Source organism: Macrobrachium nipponense, chromosome 31 (genome assembly GCF_015104395.2).
Source record: "Macrobrachium nipponense isolate FS-2020 chromosome 31, ASM1510439v2, whole genome shotgun sequence".
Lineage (NCBI taxonomy): Eukaryota > Metazoa > Arthropoda > Malacostraca > Decapoda > Palaemonidae > Macrobrachium > Macrobrachium nipponense.
This window is the reverse complement of record NC_061093.1, coordinates 38,516,809-38,536,650: the sequence shown is the minus strand read 5'-3', so window position 1 is coordinate 38,536,650 and position 19,842 is coordinate 38,516,809. Positions and strand designations below refer to the sequence as shown.

The window sequence follows — 19,842 nt, the reverse complement described above, 5'->3', positions numbered from 1 at the left end:
AATATTGGGTTCTCTCTCTCTTTCTCTCTCTCTCTCTCTCTCTCTCTGTACCCCAGCTGGCGGCAGTCAAGCAGGTAGTAAGGTAGTAAAATGTACCTAATTCTGAACTGGGAAATTGTTAATAATTTTTCTTGACGTAAAATTCTACATTTAACACACGACGTACAGATGATAGTAGACATTTATCATAGGAAAAAAATTTAACAATATTAAGCAGAGGAGCGACAGCTAATGAGAAAATATTGGTAGAGCGGGGAAAACGATGAGAGAGAGAGAGAGAGAAAAACAAAAAAAAAAAAAAAAAATATATATATATATATATATATATATATATATATATATATATATATATATATATAGTTATTATATATATATATAGTATATATACGTGTGTGTGTGAGTTTAGCATGTTATTCTCCATTCATTTTTCCCGGTAACCGAAAAAACATGAACGAATGATTTGAGACATATTTAAAATGGCATTCATATGTTAGGAAACTCACAGAAATAAAGCATTATATTACCAATTGACAGATCTAGCAGTTATTTTAATCCTACTAATGAGTTGCAGAGGAATAAAACACATTATCTGCACAAATTGCATCCCTGGCAGTATCAATTTCATAAAATGCCATCTACGTACATACGCGTAATATCTCTAGATAAACAAAGTTGATTTACTTAAGAATAATTTTTTTTCTCCCGTTGTGTTGCGACCTGTAAAACATAACTTTCATCAGAAACTTTACCCGCGATTTCTCTCGAATTTTCCCGCTTTTCAAAAATCACATTTTCTAGCCAAGAACCGAAAGAAAAAAAAAAAAAAAAAAAAAGGGATGGTCGGTGGCTGGGTCAGAGAAGAATGATCTACTAAGAAAGGGGGTAAAATAGTTACCTCCTAAATCATAAACGGTGGAAAAAAAAGCACGAAAAACCAAGACGGGAAGGGAATTCTAAATCTTAGTGGCATATGAAAAGGAACAATGTCAGTACCGCCGTGTCCAAGAATGACTGTTTCCACAGATTAAATGTGGAAAGGGATTACTCGGCGTGTGCTACAATATCGCTTGGAGAGAAATACAGTTTCTTCCTTAGATTTTAGTTTTCTAAAATTGGCATGTTGATCATCCACCCTCTAATCATCAAACATACCAAATAGCAGTCTTCCAGCCTCAGTAGTTATTTTATCTAAGGTTAAAGTTAGCCATGATCGTCTGTCTGGCATCGCTATAGGTGCCAAAAACACAAGTCACCACCGGGCTATGGGTGAAAGTCTCATAGGCCGCGGCTGAGCTTCATACGGAATTATGCACTGCACAAAAAACTCGACTGCGCCAAAGAAACTTCGGCTCATTTTTTATTTCTTTGTTTCTTATTCCGTTTCTAAAGTTTATTTTACTAACGTTTCTCGATTTTTTATATCTAAACAAACAAGTTATCGTGACACAGCATCATTATTTTCTACCAGATAACATTTCTTAAATTCTATGATTTAATGGTTTAACGTAGATTTACTTTTTGCTGAATCGACTCGATTAATTTCATGACGTTTGTTTGTAAAATGTAATAATCTCACGTTTCCTCTGTGGCTCATGCGTAGTTTACCTTGCTTCTTTCTTTTGGGAGGCAACATGACATCGCTGGCTTCGAGGGGAAGTCCACAAACTAACTCTTCTTTTAACGGTCACGCTCCATATGGGCTCTCCTGTCAATAAGGAAACAAAAAAGGAATTAAGTAACTGATGTAGGAGTTTATGTTGTAACATTAAAAAGGCAATGATATTTTTCTCAAGTATTTCGATGTTTCGTATGTCAATACGTTCTATTTATTCTAAATTCTTCCCTTACTAATCTTAGAAAAGATAGCACATATAGGAGTAAAAAATAATGTGAAATGGAGCTTTATGAGTTAATAAAGTGAAAGAAACATCACTTCTAAGATTGGATACTGGTCTGCCAAACTTCTCTATTTCATCTCCTTTTGAGACTTCAAAGATTTTTCCTCTTAATTTACGTATCAATATCCAAACCAAAACTGACTATCCCAGATCATTTGAGAATTATTTACTATGTAATTATATTTCTAAATTCAACTTGCTTCCATTTAGCGTTCCGTGAAAACTTCTACAATTCTAGACCGACTGCGTCAAATAAGAATGCATAGCAGTAAATACTTTGAGGGTCTATTTTTATTGTTAGTCTTCCACGAGATGTGATCTTTTATTCATTTTTTCACAACTCCAAAAATATTCGTCAGATTTTGCAGAACAGCTTACAAGAACTTTTAGCCTATTTCCGTGAATATTTTTACGTGTATCTATAACCTCACATCGAAAATATGTTGCTAAATTTATGAACTTTTATCCGTATGCATCTAGGCTTTCCTCCCAGTTGTGCGAGCCGATCCCTTACAAAACAATGATCGATTCATCGCTGCGGCTTTGCCATGGCCAGCCCTCCAAGATCGTTATGGAAAGGAGAGTCTCAAACTTGCCCAGTTATGTAAGTTGGGTCAAATAATGTCCACGTGCCAAATTTAGTCTAAATTGGTCAAGCGGTTACCACATCAGTTGTAAAAAGGAAGGGGGCTGGGGGTAAGTGGGGGGTGGGGGTGAATAGAATGCAGGTTTGCAACCTAATCATCAATATCTAAGCTGGGTCACAAATGATGGCCAGTTGCCAATCTTGTCTAGATCTGTCAAGCGGTTACCAAATAAGTTACAAAGGGATTGGGGAGGGAGAAGGAGGATTGATGGGGAAGGGGGAAGGGGGATGAGTGGGAATGGGATACAGGATTGAAATCTACTCTATCATCCAAGTTGGGTCAAATGGTTTCCACTTCTCAAATTTTGTCTAGATCGGTCAAGCCAGTGTTACCACGTAAGTTGCAAAGGGATGGGGGAAAGATGGTGGTGGATGGGGGAAGTGGAGGGAAGCGGACAGGGGTTGAAATTTCTTCTGTTATCTAAGTTGGGTCAAATGACGGCCACGTGCCAATTTTTTGTCTAGATCGGTCAAAGCGGTTACTACATGTCACAAAAGAATGTGGGAAGGGGACGGGGATGAACAATAATTTGTGGGTCAGATGATGGGCATATGTCAAATCTTGTCTAGATCTGTCAAGCAGTTAAGTTACAAAGGGAAGGGGGGAAAGGGGATGGGGGGTAAGGGTTTTAAACCTACTCACCGCTCGAAGTTGGGTCAAATGATGGCCACGCAAAAAATTTTCAAATTTTGTCTAGATCGGTCACCACGTTAGTTACAAAGGGAAGTGGGGAAGGGGATTGGGGTAGGTGAAGGGGAAGGTGAAGGATTTCTATAGCCCACAAACCATACATTCACACACACACACACACAAATAATATATATATATATAGATATATATATATATATATATATATATATATATATTATATATATATATATATATATGCATTTTAAGGCTTCGTTTCTCAAAGAGGGGGATTTAAAAAAAAACCGTTACCATTAGTGCTGCTTTCAGGCGATGGAGTAGGTAGCGAGAAGTCTGAGTGTATCCTGGGGAGTTGCGGGTGCGGTGTTGCCGTAGTGGATAGTAGGATGATGTGAATAAAATACCTACGTAAAAAAATGAATTGCTTTCATCATTGCATATCCATTTCCCTCCCTATCAGTGGTATTCACTGGACACTGAAAAAAAAAAGTAAAATAAAAGTAAGCCGAACTGAATCATTAGACACCTATCAAAGATTTCAAATGTATTTTAAAAAATCTCTCCTCCATATAGTCGTAGCGGTAGACCTAGTCATGATTCCTGGTTCAACAATATCGTGACGATGCGGCAGGACAGCACGCTAGAATTCAACGTTCACAAATGAATGTTGCTCAGCAAGATTTACACTTTTTACTTGATACATTACGTCATACATTACCACTGTTAGCTAATTGTTTTAATTAGAGTCCTTGCAAGAAAAATAATCATTTAAATAACTACTATTATTCCACTCGCTAGTTTACTTCAACCCTGATCCACGGCGCCACATCCTAGGACACAGCAATCAGCATAGCCTGAAAGATGCACGAATCATAGCGGTTATTTTAAAATTCTCCTCACGGGCGAACGAAGCTTTAAAATGGATGTTTAAAGAACATTTTTTGCTTAAAATTACTTTTTCTTCCATTCCCAACACACACAGACACACACGCACGCATATATATATATATATATATATATATATATATATATATATACTATATATATATATATATATATATATATATATATAAACTTTGCAATCAGAATACGATTAATATGCATACAAACAACATATGAAACTGCAGAAAACGAGCATGAACTAACATTTAACTAAACATTTTCACCTAAAACTATCGTTCGGGGAAATTACAGGACTGAAGTACGGAGCAAGTTGATCTTCAAAATCTCCAGTAACTGTGACCATTTAATTGTAATATTGCATTCGAATATTCATATTCAAGACTTAAATACTTAAGCTAATATCAATAGCTATAGATATTCGGTTTAGTCTAAAATATGGAATAAGATTTCCTCCGTATCTGAGTAACAATGTTCGCCATGACGTCACATCGTGTTGGCGGAAAACAAACCACTTGACATAAATCGGTAGACTTTCAATTTTATCGAGATGGTTCTTTAACGTTGGCGTCCCAACATAACACGGCAAGCTTTAAATAAATTACGTGAAGAAAGATTAATGTGGGAAAAAAAGTTGAAAATAAAAATCAAATAAAGAATTTAAAAAGGGTACGACTAACAGGCCAAGTAATGTGGTGTCATAAAAGATAAATTTTAGCTTGCCTTTTAATTGCAAGTCTATTATAATAATCTTATTGCTTATTGCATAGTGTTCCGTTCATAAGAATGAATGCTTATTATCACAAAGTCTACCATAAGAATTGGCGGAGATTACTTACTATAAGCCTATTATAAAGATGAGACCGTTAGACGTTTCTTTTAGTAGGTATAGGCCTATTATGAAAATGACACAATATCATCATTATAAGTCTACAATATACTACACTGACTATAGTCACTCAATGAAGTTTGCAAGACCGTCAGGCTCACAATTGGAGCTCTACGAGAATGTGGCTTAGACAGCAACTAGATTAGACAGGTTTCTTAATATCCTAAATTTGAAATCAAATTCATAAATTTTATTGATTATTTACATCATTATCCAAAAAGCTGGGCAGGAATCTTGCCAACAAGTTTAAACAGGTTTATACAATATACTGAAAAGACGTACACTCGGCAAGGAAACTTAAGATACAGTTTTTTAAAATCTTCGGACATATATCTATTGTTCTATAATGCCACATCTGGCAACTCTTGAAAGGGGGCGGAGCTTCAAAATCTACCGTTTGTTGCTTTCTAGATTTCCATCCAACTTTACCACCCAAAGATTCTGTTGAGGTCCTATAATCATTTATATTTGAATGTAGAAAACAGGCTCTATATTATTCGTTAATGTTGGTTTGGTAACGTCAGTTCAGGGTAGAATATTGATCATCCTTTTTAAAACCTACTGTGAAACCTTATTCATAAGTAATGTTTGACACTAAACTGACGTAAAATTCATACGTAATTAAAGACGGATCTTAAACAATGAGAGAAAGGCATTTAAAATTTGGGCAGTACTTGTGGATATCGTGAGGAACAATACAGTGAAGAATGAAATATTATGACGATAGAGAGAGAGCGCGCGCGCAAGCATAGGCTTATCGATAGAGATACTTAATTCATTATAACATTGAGAGGTTAAAATGATATTTTTCAAATGTTTCAAAAGTGGGGAGAGAGAGAGAGAGAGAGAGAGAGAGAGAGAGAGAGAGAGAGAGAGAGATGGGGAAAGAAACTTGAAGAGGTAGAGAGAGAGAGAAAGAGAGCGCAAGCATAGGCCTATCTATAGAGATACTCAATTCATTATATTTACTTTAAGAGATTGAGTGATAAATATTTTTTCAAATTTGTGTTTTAAAAGTGGGGAGAGAGAGAGAGAGAGAGAGAGAGAGAGAGAGAGAGAGAGAGAGAGGAGCAAAATCTGCACATGTGAAAGCTTAGGCCACATATAAAACTACTTGTTAATTTCATTATATTTTCTTTGGGAGAGAAATGGTAATATAATATATATATATATATATATATAATATATATATATATATATATGTATATATATATATATATATATTTAAAGCATGTTTTAGAAGTAGAGAGAGAGAGGAGAGAGAGAGAGAGAGAGAGAGAGAGAGAGAGAGAATTTATAATACTGGTGACGGGACTTGTGACAAGGGAAAGGCAGAAGAAAATATATGAATTAAAGTATCTCTATCGATAGGCCTATGCTTGCGCGATATGATATGACTGCCAAGATCGTGCTGCCACTATGCTAGATAAATTGAAGGATCATAATATTCAAGTTAATTCTCTAAGAAATTCATACCCTAATCTTGATTACATGCGACAGTTGCCGTAGCATTCAAAGATTGCTTTCTTTATATAGTCTTTACTTTTAAAAATCAGGTTTCATCCACAAATCATTCACGAAGAAAGCTGTGTTAATTAAAAATATTTATTATGTATTTGCACAGGCAATTAAAGTTTTATATCGTGGGAGATCTTTCACTTTTCCGCCTCGCGGAAAAGAAATGTAGGTCCTGTAGGGCTGTAGGCTACTACGAACTGCTTTGTAATGGGAGCATATAGCCAGAAAATCTTTGGGCTGACATGTTACTTTAACCTTGATTAAGATTTATTTTTAAAAACAGTAGCTTTGTAAACAGGAACTAGCATTCGATCCATGTCAATGTCAAAGTAATCAAAGTGTGAAATCCGTTACGTTTAGCCAGTATCCAGTGATTTGCGCTTTCCCGCTCGGAGTTCTAGGGCTCCTCCTAATATCATAGAAAAACGCTCTTGCGGATGCAACTAGATTTGTTCAACCTACTTTAGCGCGTCGCAACATTGAGTGCCATTGACGTCAGCTAACTTAATCGTTTTGGAATACAAACATAAGTTGTAGAAACTAAAATAATTGCATTCACCTCTTACGATATTGCAATATATCCCCTCTGATGAAGCAAAAACGAGTAAATATTGTCGTCGTGATACATAGTACTAAAATCAGAAATTCACATTCTATCTATCAGATCTCTATGAACGAATCCATCTGAGAAATTCCAATTACTTCGGACATATATCGTGTTTTTCTTCAAGTATCTGAACGGTTTTCTTTGCAGTTTTAACTTATATGATATAATTTGCAGTGTATATTTTCATATTCTGGAGTAAATTTGGCGATATTCTGTCTTTTCAGTAAAAACAAATGTGGGAAATTGGATGAACGAAAGCTAATGAAATCTGTATCTTCAGTTTTCTTGTCGAGTGTACAGAGAATCACTAGCTTCTCTGATATTAACAAACAAGTCTAATCTTGTTGCTGACTAAGCCACATTCTCGTAGGGCTCCTATACTATAGGCCTAGCGTTATTTCAAACTTAGTGAGTGTAGTTAAAATCAGCGCCATCATTATTTTCCTTGTTAAAATGTAAGTCTTCTGCTTCCATGTTCAGTGGAAGCTTGTTAAAAATATATACATTACGTCAGTGTTGTAGTATGAGAGAGAGAGAGAGAGAGAGAGAGAGAGAGAGAGAGAGAGAGAGAGAGAGCTCAGCCTTAGTCTGAATGGCCGCCAGATTTTACCATATACGGCAATGTTAACGTACAGGAGCCCCTCCTCCTCTTGGGTCATCATTTGGATTTCTTGATCGAAATACATTAATGGCAAAGTTTTACCTAACACGAATATACAAAGAATAGGTAGAAAGTGATTTGACATTTCGTTAAGGGCGAATGTCATGCTCAGTTCACGCCATCGGGTTTTTGCCTTGGCATCCTGAACCACCGCCTTACCTTGATGTTTTATAATTAAATTGGCTCTTGGCTGGTTAAAAACGGTACTTTTAAAGCTATACGAGTCGTAAGAGAAATACTAAGAGATCTTTGGATAAGAAAAAAAAAAAAAAACTCATGCTAGACGCTAATAGGCCTACTAAGATTACCGAGCCATAGAAACGTGATAGTACTACAATACATTTCCTTAAAGCTTTGGGTATGAGAACTATGGCGAAAAGAAGGAATTTAAACACAATACCACAATATAGGAGATAGATGACCTCAGATCGAAGTAAAATCGAGAAAATAAACTTCGGTCAATGCTTTCAAGATCGAAAGATGGAGGGAACCAACTTTCCAGCAGTGAGGTATGCCGTAGCCTTGAGAAGCATGTCACTCATCAAGAGTCGCAATAAAGAATGTAAATATAATTGATAGATGTAAAAGCACCAACTGGAATAGATGAGACAGATTCAACACCAATCATGTGCTAGTACTAGATACCTCAACCTAGGCTCCTCCAGGAAGCCGGTTCTTTCCAACCAAATGCAGGAAATTCGTTGCTTTTAAAACGCTGCCAGTAACGCTTTTCGAGGAACGTGTTAAATCAGACTTAAAACCCAAATGAACAAACCTTTGGTTCACGCCAATGAAGAGGATAACTTGATAATTGGCGAAAACGGCGTGCACTCTCATCTTGCGTCCACTCGCCACAGCTAACCACCCAAGAATGATGATTTGATTTATGATACAGTATTACAGTGTTGCCACATTTCCACACCACTGATTAACGTCGCTAGATTTGAAATTCATGCTCCATCGGTAAAATCTAACGTATATAAAAACAATATACGCTTTCCTTCTCAGTTTAATGATGATTTTCCGTAAGCTTCCCATATCAAGTTAATCACAATTAATATTTTACGTTTATTAAAACAATATTACATAGATTTAAGTTATAGTAATTAGAAGGAAACCTAAAGTCCTCGCTAGGTTGTCGTCTGCATTCGAGACATCGTTCCTTGATCGACTTCCGCTGCTTAATAATTCGACGTAAGCATCCATTATTTGATGTTTTTTTTTTTTATTATTAAGTCATTATTATATAAACATATATGTAAATATATAAATTATCTAGAATATAGGTAAATAAATCACATTATATAAGAAAATAATATATCTGACCACAATAACCCATGAAAAGTGTGGAACTTTTTTTTTTCCACACTTAGCCGAAGTGACCTAACAAAGGGCTATAAGTAATGACTACAGTGCACCGCTTAAGGTGGACTGACGGTGTTAACACCCTGAAGGAGTCAGGAATGTGGAAACGAAGGGAGAATGGAGGTAGATCACCAAAATGGTGCGGCTGTTGTTCGAAGGGACCTGTGATGACATTTCTCATTAAGTATTATTCCTCGTTTGAGACTCACGATATACGTAACATAGTTTCTCAGCGAAATCATAGCATTCGTTGTTATTTCGATTTCAAGAGAAAAAAGAGGTAGTACTCGTATATATGCCCATGTCCTATTTCTGCATCGCTCTTATTCCAGAGGCCAGTCAGTGGTAAAGAACTGGGCTTGCCTTATTAATGTGTCGTGGTTGGATCCCGTCCTACCTACAGCTCACCAGCTGACCCAGTTAAAGTGCATCATACTAGCAACGCCATCCTTCTGGGTGATAACTTACTCTAAAGAGACGAGAATGAATTTTATTTTATGTATGTATATATATATATATATATATATATATATATATATATAGATATATATTATATATATATATATGGATAGAGACAAGAAACGATTGTATACTTTGATTTTTCAATGTATTTGGGTGTGGGAAAATGAATCCGTGGAATACACTATATCTGCCAAATTCCTGTGTGATCCTGTTCACTTACTCTTTGTTTGCATTGCGAAATATCAAACAAATAAACAACCGTCTTTCATCCCGTGATGGTGTAGTACGGTTAATAAAGAAATAAAACAATGCGTTGAAATAAAACAATGCGTGGTGGCTGGTAGATGAAGCAAGGCTCTGTAGGGAGATGAGACTAATAATAGCCTTTCCACATAATTTATATCTTTATATCTGAAAACTGATAAGGTTATGCCTCTTGATGTGAGCCACTTTCATGGGAACAGTGAAGTTTTTGACAATGGTTTGGTTACAATGAAATTGATTAACCTGAAAAATTTTCCCTCTTTACATGGGAGTTTCAGCTTCAATTCGCCTAACCACTGTTTGTTCATATTCGTTTGGAGCAAGCGCACAGGAGCCGTTGACTCAAATTCAGATTCCCAAAGAATACGGTGCTCTTTAGGAAATAAGAGAAGTTAAAAGGAAATACAGATAGAGAAATGAATACAAATGCCCCGTGGGGTCATCCATCCTTCCTCAGATTTTAACTCAATTCAGTTATTGCATAGCTAGCAATAATTCTAGCGTAGTCCTAACCCCATTCCTCCAGAGATATCGAAAGCTATTTCGCAGGATTTGCTCTCGTGATCCCTTGCCTGAGAAATGGAATGAAAATCAAAGCTCCGGAACGGGGTAACAAAACCCCATGAAGGATTTCCAGCACAACACGATCTACGATGAAAATTATATATATACTTCACATACGAGAAGAAAAACGCAGTTATAGAATAGTACTAGGCTCCCTTTCGCTTGATCAGGTTTTAATCAAATTCTTATTGGCAGACTCTGGGACGATATATTGACAGAGGAAAAGCGTGGTGGAGATGCGGGAATGTGAGACCCTCCTATGCGTTCATATTTTAATTGGTCTCATCGTTCTTCAGGGATGTTTTGTATTGATCTTAGCCTTATTCGTATTCCAAGTACTATTTTTAACAACTGATTCTTTATGACCTTTGTTCATTCTAATTCTAGAAAAGTTCTTACTCTCTAACTTGTAGATACTAAGATTGATTCATTATGGCTACTAAAACTAGCATCACAACATCTAGGATATTGACGCGGAATTAGATAAAAAGTACATCTATAACACCTAACCGCTTTATAGTATATTATTTAAAATGTGGTTTTTAAAAGCAAGCAGATATATTTCAAATTATGATCGGGAGTTTGATAAAGGCAGATCTGTTATAATACAATTAGAAAGTCTAATTATAATTTGCTTTACATTTCCCAAATATAAGTTGATTCAAGACAGCACAAGTGTGCGTAATAAGGAATATGGCCAGAAATAATACAATACACACACATATATATATATATATATATATATATATATATATATATATATATATATATATATATATATATATATATATATAGATATATATATATATACTTCAAAATTAGTCGAAGCGCAAAGTGCAGAGTAAAAGGTGGAAAACATTGCAGTTGACCCCGAAAGAAAGATTGAAATAACCTTCCTTTCGTCCTATGTAGAATATGACCCCGTGGGGAACACTTCAACCGCACCTTGTAAGAAGTGGACGAGTCCTTGGTGGAAGCGAAGGATCTCGTGCTGCTGCTTTTGTGAAGCCCCTCAAACTTAAACATATAACATATCCTCACCCCTGCTGCCGGATGCTGTAAATGAACAGAAAAGGATTGCACACAGATGAACAGACAGACACAGACACACACACACACATATATATATTTCTACCGCAATGTATCAGAGCTCTTGAAGATATCCTAGAAAACCAAAGGTTAAACTGGAGAATTTACACCTAATGTTTCATTAAACATACACACACACACACATACACACACACACATGCACACACACACACACACACACACATATATATATATATATATATATATATATATATATATATATATATATATATGTATGTATATATATATATATATATATATATATATATATATATATATATAATATATATATATATATATATATATATATATATATATATATATATATATATATATATATATATATATAAACATGGGGAAAAACCTCCATGTATTCATAAGGTAAGCGTGGACACGAAACGGAAGGCAGACCCCATAACTCCATTTACATACACAGCCTCTCTCTCTCTCTCTCTCTCTCCCGCAATCACCCCATCATCTCTCTCTCTCTCCTCTCTCTCTCTCTCTCTCTCTCCACCTCTTTCTCCATTCTAACAGGTAATGAAATGAGAGAGTGCATCATAACATAACGTTTATTTACAATAACTAAATCAATTAACTAAGTAATCCAGTCTTACAGACTAACTTAAAACAACTCATTGTCAAGTCACCCAAAAGGTCACACCTTTCCCTGGGAACTCGTCCCACCGAAATCCGAAACCGTCTGCCAAAGATACAGAACACATTCTGGTAAGTACACACACAAGTTTAAAGACAAAGTTAATCAAAATGGAACATCTTACAAGATATCAAACAAGCCACCCCTATGGCTAAAGTAAAGGTACACTACCATTCCCAACCGGAATATCACTCACTGATAAATAAAAACACCTTTGGCATCTGCCATCATGGCTTCGCCTTCCTCCCCGAATGTCTGTGCAAGTCTTCCCATAAACTTGGCATTATGAATAGAAGAGGCGCACACGCACATACGAATGCACACTTCGACCACGCCTCGCGGTTTCTAGCTGCATCTAGTTTCACAAAGGCAACTTTGGGAAGAGTTCATAAACTGTCGTACTTGACTCGACAAACTAAGCATTTTTATCTCACGCCATCCCCTAGAAACTCATTGATCAGCTACTCTCAGGTCGTTACTCTGCCCTGTCCTCCACATTCCACAGGTTACAGAGAATGCACGAACAATATATAATTAATCAAAACCCTATGTCTTACAGATTGCTCGGCCTCGCACCTATATGCTAGCTCCCGCCTAGCAAAATTGCTTATACAATATAAAACATTGGCCGGCTTAAAATAAAATAAGATAAAACTGCACGTCTCTGGCATTATAAAATAAAGTCTTATCACACTTTAATCTCCCAATAACACAAAACGCATTTTCTCTCATATTTTCTGCATTAGGATTCTTGAATATCCCTCTTCGCTTGTCTGCAAGTAGCTGAACAGACAGTAGACTGTAGCAACTGTAGCAACTGTAGGAAGACGAATGCCTCCCTCATCGTAGAAGACTCTCACGGCTTTCTTGTAGATCCCCAAAAAACACGCTGTAGAATTCTCTCGAACACCCATCATGGAAATACTTGTAATCACCATGGGCAACATGGCAGCAACCTCACGGCTGGTGGACGTCTTGCTGGAGTCGGGAACGACTTTTTGGGCGTTAGTATGTCAGTCAGGTCTCTGGTCAATCTAAGAAAATTAACCCAAACATACTACTTCTATCAAAACAACGATCTCACAAAAAGGTCAGAAACACTAACTGAACGTCTCCCAATTAACTCCTTAAATATGACTACTAACTGATAAGTCATTATACACAAACTCTAAGAAAAAGAAACATCAAGTTCTCCCAATTCAATTCTCCAAACTCGCACATCAGCACACACACAACTCAGAAATCACAGCACTCCACGGAATTCTGCACTCACATTTCGAACTCGAATGTGCTCACCAAAAAAAAAAAGAAAAGAAAAAATTCGTAACAAGCCCAAGAAAGAAAAGAATCACGTAACACCCAGACCCAAAAACATTCTCTCAAGTTCTGACATCTGAACCACCCACAAAATCAGCAAAAATCTCCAACTTTTAACAGCAAAAACCCCTTTACTGCTCAATAATTAATCACAATGAGACTTAATGTCAACTCCCATTTACGTAAACAATAACCCTCGAAAAATTACACCTCCCGGTAAAATCAAATCTCCCGTCCAAAAAAGAGATGCTACTTAAGCTCAATCCCCAAATCATATCTCTCATAGGGGAAGAAAAAGGAAAGAAAAACAATAAAAACAAAAAAAAAAAAAAGGAATAATCACAAGTAGATTTCCCCAATCACAAAATACATAATACATGTATAATATGCATAACTCCCGCGTTTTCCCCAAGAAATGCTCCATGTAAAGTTATGGAATTTGCCAGAAAGCAAACTCTCATACATGCGCTTTCGTGAAATGCTATAGCCACATTTCCAGATATTGCAAAAATTCTGATCTGTCACCATCAGAGGAAAAGAATCAGCACACGCTCAGCACACGGCCTCATCACATCGCCTGTCGCAGAAAAATCACCTGCGGACGCATGCTCTAACATCAGCATAAGAATTGTCTAGTAAGACACTAAGTTTGGAAACTCATGATTCTCAGAAAAAAGGTCTAACTGGACACATTTCACAGAATTAACTCCAGATATGACTAATGTGTTCAAAATTCGTCTCGAAGACTATTCTCTCAACATGACTTTTTCCCAATTATATTTCTCCAAGAATAACACACTTGTGAACATGAAAATGCACACACATCTCCATATAACTCGTAATGCAGTAATGCCATTCGCCTCTAAATAGTTACGAAATCAAAAAAGAGAACCACAGAAAACTTCTCTTGTCTCGGAAAAACTCCATAACCACAAAGAAAAAAAAAGGTCACCCGCCAAAGATTAATTCCAACTCCATTATGAGCACCATATCAATAATAAAACACCACTCCGGTTATAAAAATATTTCCTCCATTTGGTTAATAACCAACCCCCTATATTATTCTCTTATTTCTCCAATAGCCACATGTCAGTAGAAAAAAAGACACCACTCCAAGAATAGAGAATAATCACCTCTATTTCGGCAAATACAAAATATTTACCTCTATTTCCACAATAACTCCATGTGGAACAAAACAAGGCTCCAAATAATATATCTCCAAAAAATGTGCACTCAAGGCATCTAACTCACACACACATATTGCCCCATAATCTCCAAATATGTGTCCTCCATTTGCAAACAAAAGATGGCTGCAAAATAATTGAACTAAACATAGCTCATACCACATTGGCAATATCAAAAAAAAAAAATGGCCAAAAATATATATCTCCCATATATTATATCTCAAATATAACTCCAAAATAATATATACCTCCAATTATCTCTCCAAAATAATATATCTCAATTATAACTCCAATTCTCCAGAGAATAACTCAATGTTATAGTAAAAACTATAAAAACTCTCTCCGTTTAGCATAACTGCTAAAAAGGGCAAAAAACTCGGCAAATAAAACTGTCTAGAAAGTTTCTAGAAAAAATCACCAATGTGCCACAAGTCATTATAACAGAACTCCAAAATCACAGTGTCTAAGCAAAGACTTCCCCATATGCACTACGACATAGGCCATTAGAAAACTTAACCAAGTTTCCTATCTCTCACAAAGTTGTCACAAATACAACTAATGTATTGTGCAAGAAACTCACAATTTCTGGAACACAAATATCCAGAGAAAAAATGTAGTGCCATTACGTATGCATTCAAAACATGCAAGAAATTCTCCCCTATATTACTCTATAGCATCAAATAGCTAAAACAAACACATTTCTCTTAAATGACTCTAAGTCATGAACTGAGACTTATTAAAAAATATCCACACCAACTGGAGAGAAAAAATAAATTCAAATTCACCCTTGGTAAAAAACTTGTGTCAGCTATGGCTAACTTTCAAAAAAGGAGAAAGAAAAATCAACGGCACCATTAACTATCTCCCGTAACTCACTAGATGTCAAGCAATTATCTGCTGAACTCATCAAAAAAAAGAAAAAAAAACTAAATTGTGTTGTTTAGTTCCTCCAAATCCCACTATCCAAAAAGTTTCACCTCCCTTGACAGCATTAAAACACCCCTGTATTAGTATATAAAAAATCAGTATCAGAAATATCATTTATCACAAAATCACCACAAAAAAAAAAAAATTGTTGCTATCATCAAAATCATCAGTATCAGTACAAAAAATATCACCAATAATAATGCTTGTCCATTCTCCAAAAATTCAGCACAAAAATTCAACAAGATTCCACACAATTCACCAAGATTCAGCCAGATTCCATCAAGATTCAGCAAAACTCATCCCCGTGAATCACTGAAATATTCTCCAAAGTTACAAAAAACTCAACAAATAATTAACAACAAGAACTTCTCCCGATTAATTCATTCGTAATAATTAATTCTCCTTGAATAATTATCTGTATAATTATTGAATAATCTCCCATGAAATATCTCAAATCTCTCGCAAAACAATTCTCCCGTAAAGATAATTATACTTAGGCAAACCTCCCGTGACACATCTCAAGTATAACTTATTAATAATAACAATAATAATAACTCTCCACAGCAATAATTCTCAAGTAAGGGTGAAATTCAAATAGCATACAACAGTATTGCTGAATCCTATGGACATACAATTTCTCCAGCATGCAACACCATGACATAAACACCATTGCCACACAACACAGATACAACACCAATTATCGGCATTTCAAAATAATTTCTCCAACACAATAAAAAAAATATCTGTGTATCCCCCTTATATTTGTGTCTTTCAAGGCACAAAGAAACATATAACACATCCCGTGCATGTTAACTATTTTTCTTTTCCCCTCATTTTTTTCTTTTCGAAAAAGAAAATCTCTTTTTTATTTCCTTTTCTCTTCATCCAAGGGAGAGAAAAAAATATCTTTTCTAAAAAAAAGACTCTACGGGCATTTCACTTCATCAACTTATCAATCAGCTGATGTCTTAGCATTCAATGTCAAGGCCAAATCCATCCCCAACACAAAGAAAAAAAAAAAAGGAAAAGGGGAAGTTCACCCACACTGAGAAAAAAAAATTTCTCCCCCCCTGAGAACAACCCCTCAGTCGAGCGGCAGAACAGCCCGAGGCATACCAGTAGTATCCCCCCATCTCGCAATACCCTCCCCTGCACTATCTCTCGAGTGAGGCTAGTGGTACCCATGCAACTACCCTCCCAACCCGGATGCCCGTACCCTCGCAATGCAAGCGCCTCTCTGCAGAAATATTGCTGAGCCCTTAAATTGTGGCCGCTCTATGTCACTAAGCCAAATATGCTTGTCTAAGCACATTTCCATGCATAGAAAAATACACTCCTATGTTTTAAAAACAAAGACGAATGCATACGTCTATTATAAACACGTGCAAATAAAGAAAACACTTCACTATGGGGAAAGAAAAAATTGTTTTGACCTCTTGAACCAATCCCATAACCCTGAAATATTTAAACAAAAACCCACTCCTTTCAAAACAATAGTTTAACACTCACCACTCCATAATGGGAACAAAAGGAACTCGAAATTCTTCGTAAAAACGCGTAAATCTCGTCGGCACAATACAAACGCGACCGGTGAGATGACTCCTAGCAACACTCCCTTACAAACTAGACTGAGTTGCTTGTCTCACGACTCCCACCCTGAAGAATCTCGGTACGAGCAAATTTGATGACCCTAATAGAAATCTTTCCTCATCCCCTCCCCCCATCTCACGGACGGACATTTTCTCTACCCCTTTTATCTTCTAACTGGCCAACCATCTCTACATTGGCGTTCCTAGGCATAGAAAAGCAAGAAAACTTTCTATATCCCCTTTTTAACCGTCTGCCACCACTATTACATGGGGAAACCTCCAGTATTCATAAGGTAAGCGTGGACACGAACGGAAGGCAGACCCCATAACTCCATTTACATACACAGCCTCTCTCTCTCTCTCTCTCTCCCAGCAATCACCCCACACTCTCTCTACCTCTCTCCTCTCTCTCTCTCTCTCTCTCTCTCTCCACTCTTTTCTCCATTCTAACAGGTAATGAAAATGAGAGAGTTGCATCATAACAACGTTTATTTACAATAACTAAATCAATTAACTAAGTATCCAGTCTTACAGACTAACTTAAAAACACTCATTGTCAAGTCACCCAAAAGGTCACACCTTTCCCTGGGAACTCTGTCCCACCGAAATCCAGAACCGTCTGCCAAAGATACAGAACACATTCTGGTAAGTACACACACAAGTTTAAAGACAAAGTTAATAAATGGAACATCTTACAAGATATCAACAGCCACCCCTTTGCTAAAGTAAAGGTAACACTTACCCATTCCCAACCGGAATATCACTCACTGATAAATAAAAACACTTTGGCATCTGCCATCATGGCTTCGCCTTCCTCCCCGAATGTCTGTGCAAGTCTTCCCATAAACTTGGCATTATGAATAGAAGAGGCGCACACGCACATACGAATGCACACTTCGACAACGCCTCGCGGTTCTAGCTGCATCTAGTTTCACAAAGGCACTTTGGGAAGAGTTCATAAACTGTCGTACATTGACTCGACAAACTAAGCATTTTTATCTCACGCCATCCCCTAGAAACTCATTGATCAGCTACTCTCAGGTCGTTACTCTGCCCTGTCCTCCACATTCCACAGGTTACAGAGAATGCACGAACAATATATAATTAATCAAAACCCTATGGTCTTACATATATATATATATATATATATATATATATATATATATATATATATATATATATATATATATATATATATATATATATATATATATCTATGTATAGATATATATATATATATATATATATATATATATATATATATATATATATATATATATATATATATATATATAGATATATATATATATATATATATATATATATATATATATATATATATATATATATATATATATATCATATATATAAATATATACATATATATATATATATATATATATATATATATATATATATAGATAGATAGATAGTATAGATATATATATATATATATAATATATATATATATATATATATATATATATATATATATATATATATATATATATATATCGAGCTAAAATGTCCTTTAATATCTAATTCGCTCTACCTCGGAATTAATATATTTTCATACTTGTTTAACCGAGGGGGAATTTATTAAACGATAATAGAATTGGCGGCCGACGGGCACGAACCATCGACCTCTCAATTCCAGGACTGGCAGTGAAGCCTTAGCCAACCCCGCCACCACAAGAGGATATAAGTTTATGCCGCCTCCCATCTCAAATACCTGCCGCCCTCAGGTATTTTTTGTTTTGGAGACTGCATCAAGCCCATCTCGTCCTCAGTAGCAGTGGTAGTGCATTTTGCCCGCACATAGTCATTATATAAGTCATATCACATTACCGTGATTCATATACATATATCGAGCTACAAATGTCCTTTAATATCTATTCGCTCTACCTCGGAATTAATATATTTTCATATAGTTTTTAACCGAGGGGGAATTTATTAGGCAATAATAGAATTGGCGGCTGACGGGCACGAACCATCGACCTTTCAATTCCAGGACTGGCAGTGAAGCCTTAGCCAACCCCCCCACCGTAAGAGATATAAGTTTATGCCGCCTCCCATCTCAAATACCTGCCAATATCTGTGGTTGATGACAGCAAACGCATACGTTCATAAAAAACCCCTTTGCCAAACATTAAGCCATGCCTGATGATGCCTCTGACAGAAGGCAGTGGAGGAGAAGGCTCATCAGGCCAACCGACCCCTTTGTGTAGGGATAACGGTGGGATAGAAGAGAAGTTGCTTTTCAGGAGAGGTGGAACATACATCCTGCCTATATGAACTCTCGAGAGAGACTGAGAGCTTCCAGCCCCGTGATTGGCTTATCAACAGCCATTCAGGAGCGTCGTAAGAGACTGGCCTAGACGTCAAATGCACGGTTGATGTGAAACTACAATAGCGCCTTTCCCTTCTCAGCTGATATTCAACGATATTGTGTGTCTACGGTCGGACATACAAATACTGGCTTCAGCTAAGGTTGCCTATCATTATCTTTCATTCATACTTTGCTATCTGATGCAGCTACTAGTTGAAGGGAAAACTTGCTGTGAGCCTAATTAAAGAAAGTAAGCGTAAATTTTACAAGTCTTTTTTTCATATTTCATTTTCTTCACTGTTCATTTAGCCTAACTGAAATTACAG

The 19,842-nt window shown here is 36.3% G+C and overlaps 1 long non-coding RNA gene across 1 annotated transcript in view; it reads right to left on the bottom strand.

Annotated features, from left to right (window-relative positions):
* Positions 1-1,583: 1,583 nt before the first annotated feature.
* LOC135206900 (uncharacterized) overlaps positions 1,584-19,842 on the bottom strand; it is a 100,889-nt gene continuing 82,630 nt past the window's right edge. Inside the window, exon 3 of the long non-coding RNA XR_010312836.1 lies at positions 1,584-1,705. This is a non-coding gene — a long non-coding RNA (uncharacterized LOC135206900). The remainder of the gene's footprint in view (positions 1,706-19,842) is intronic.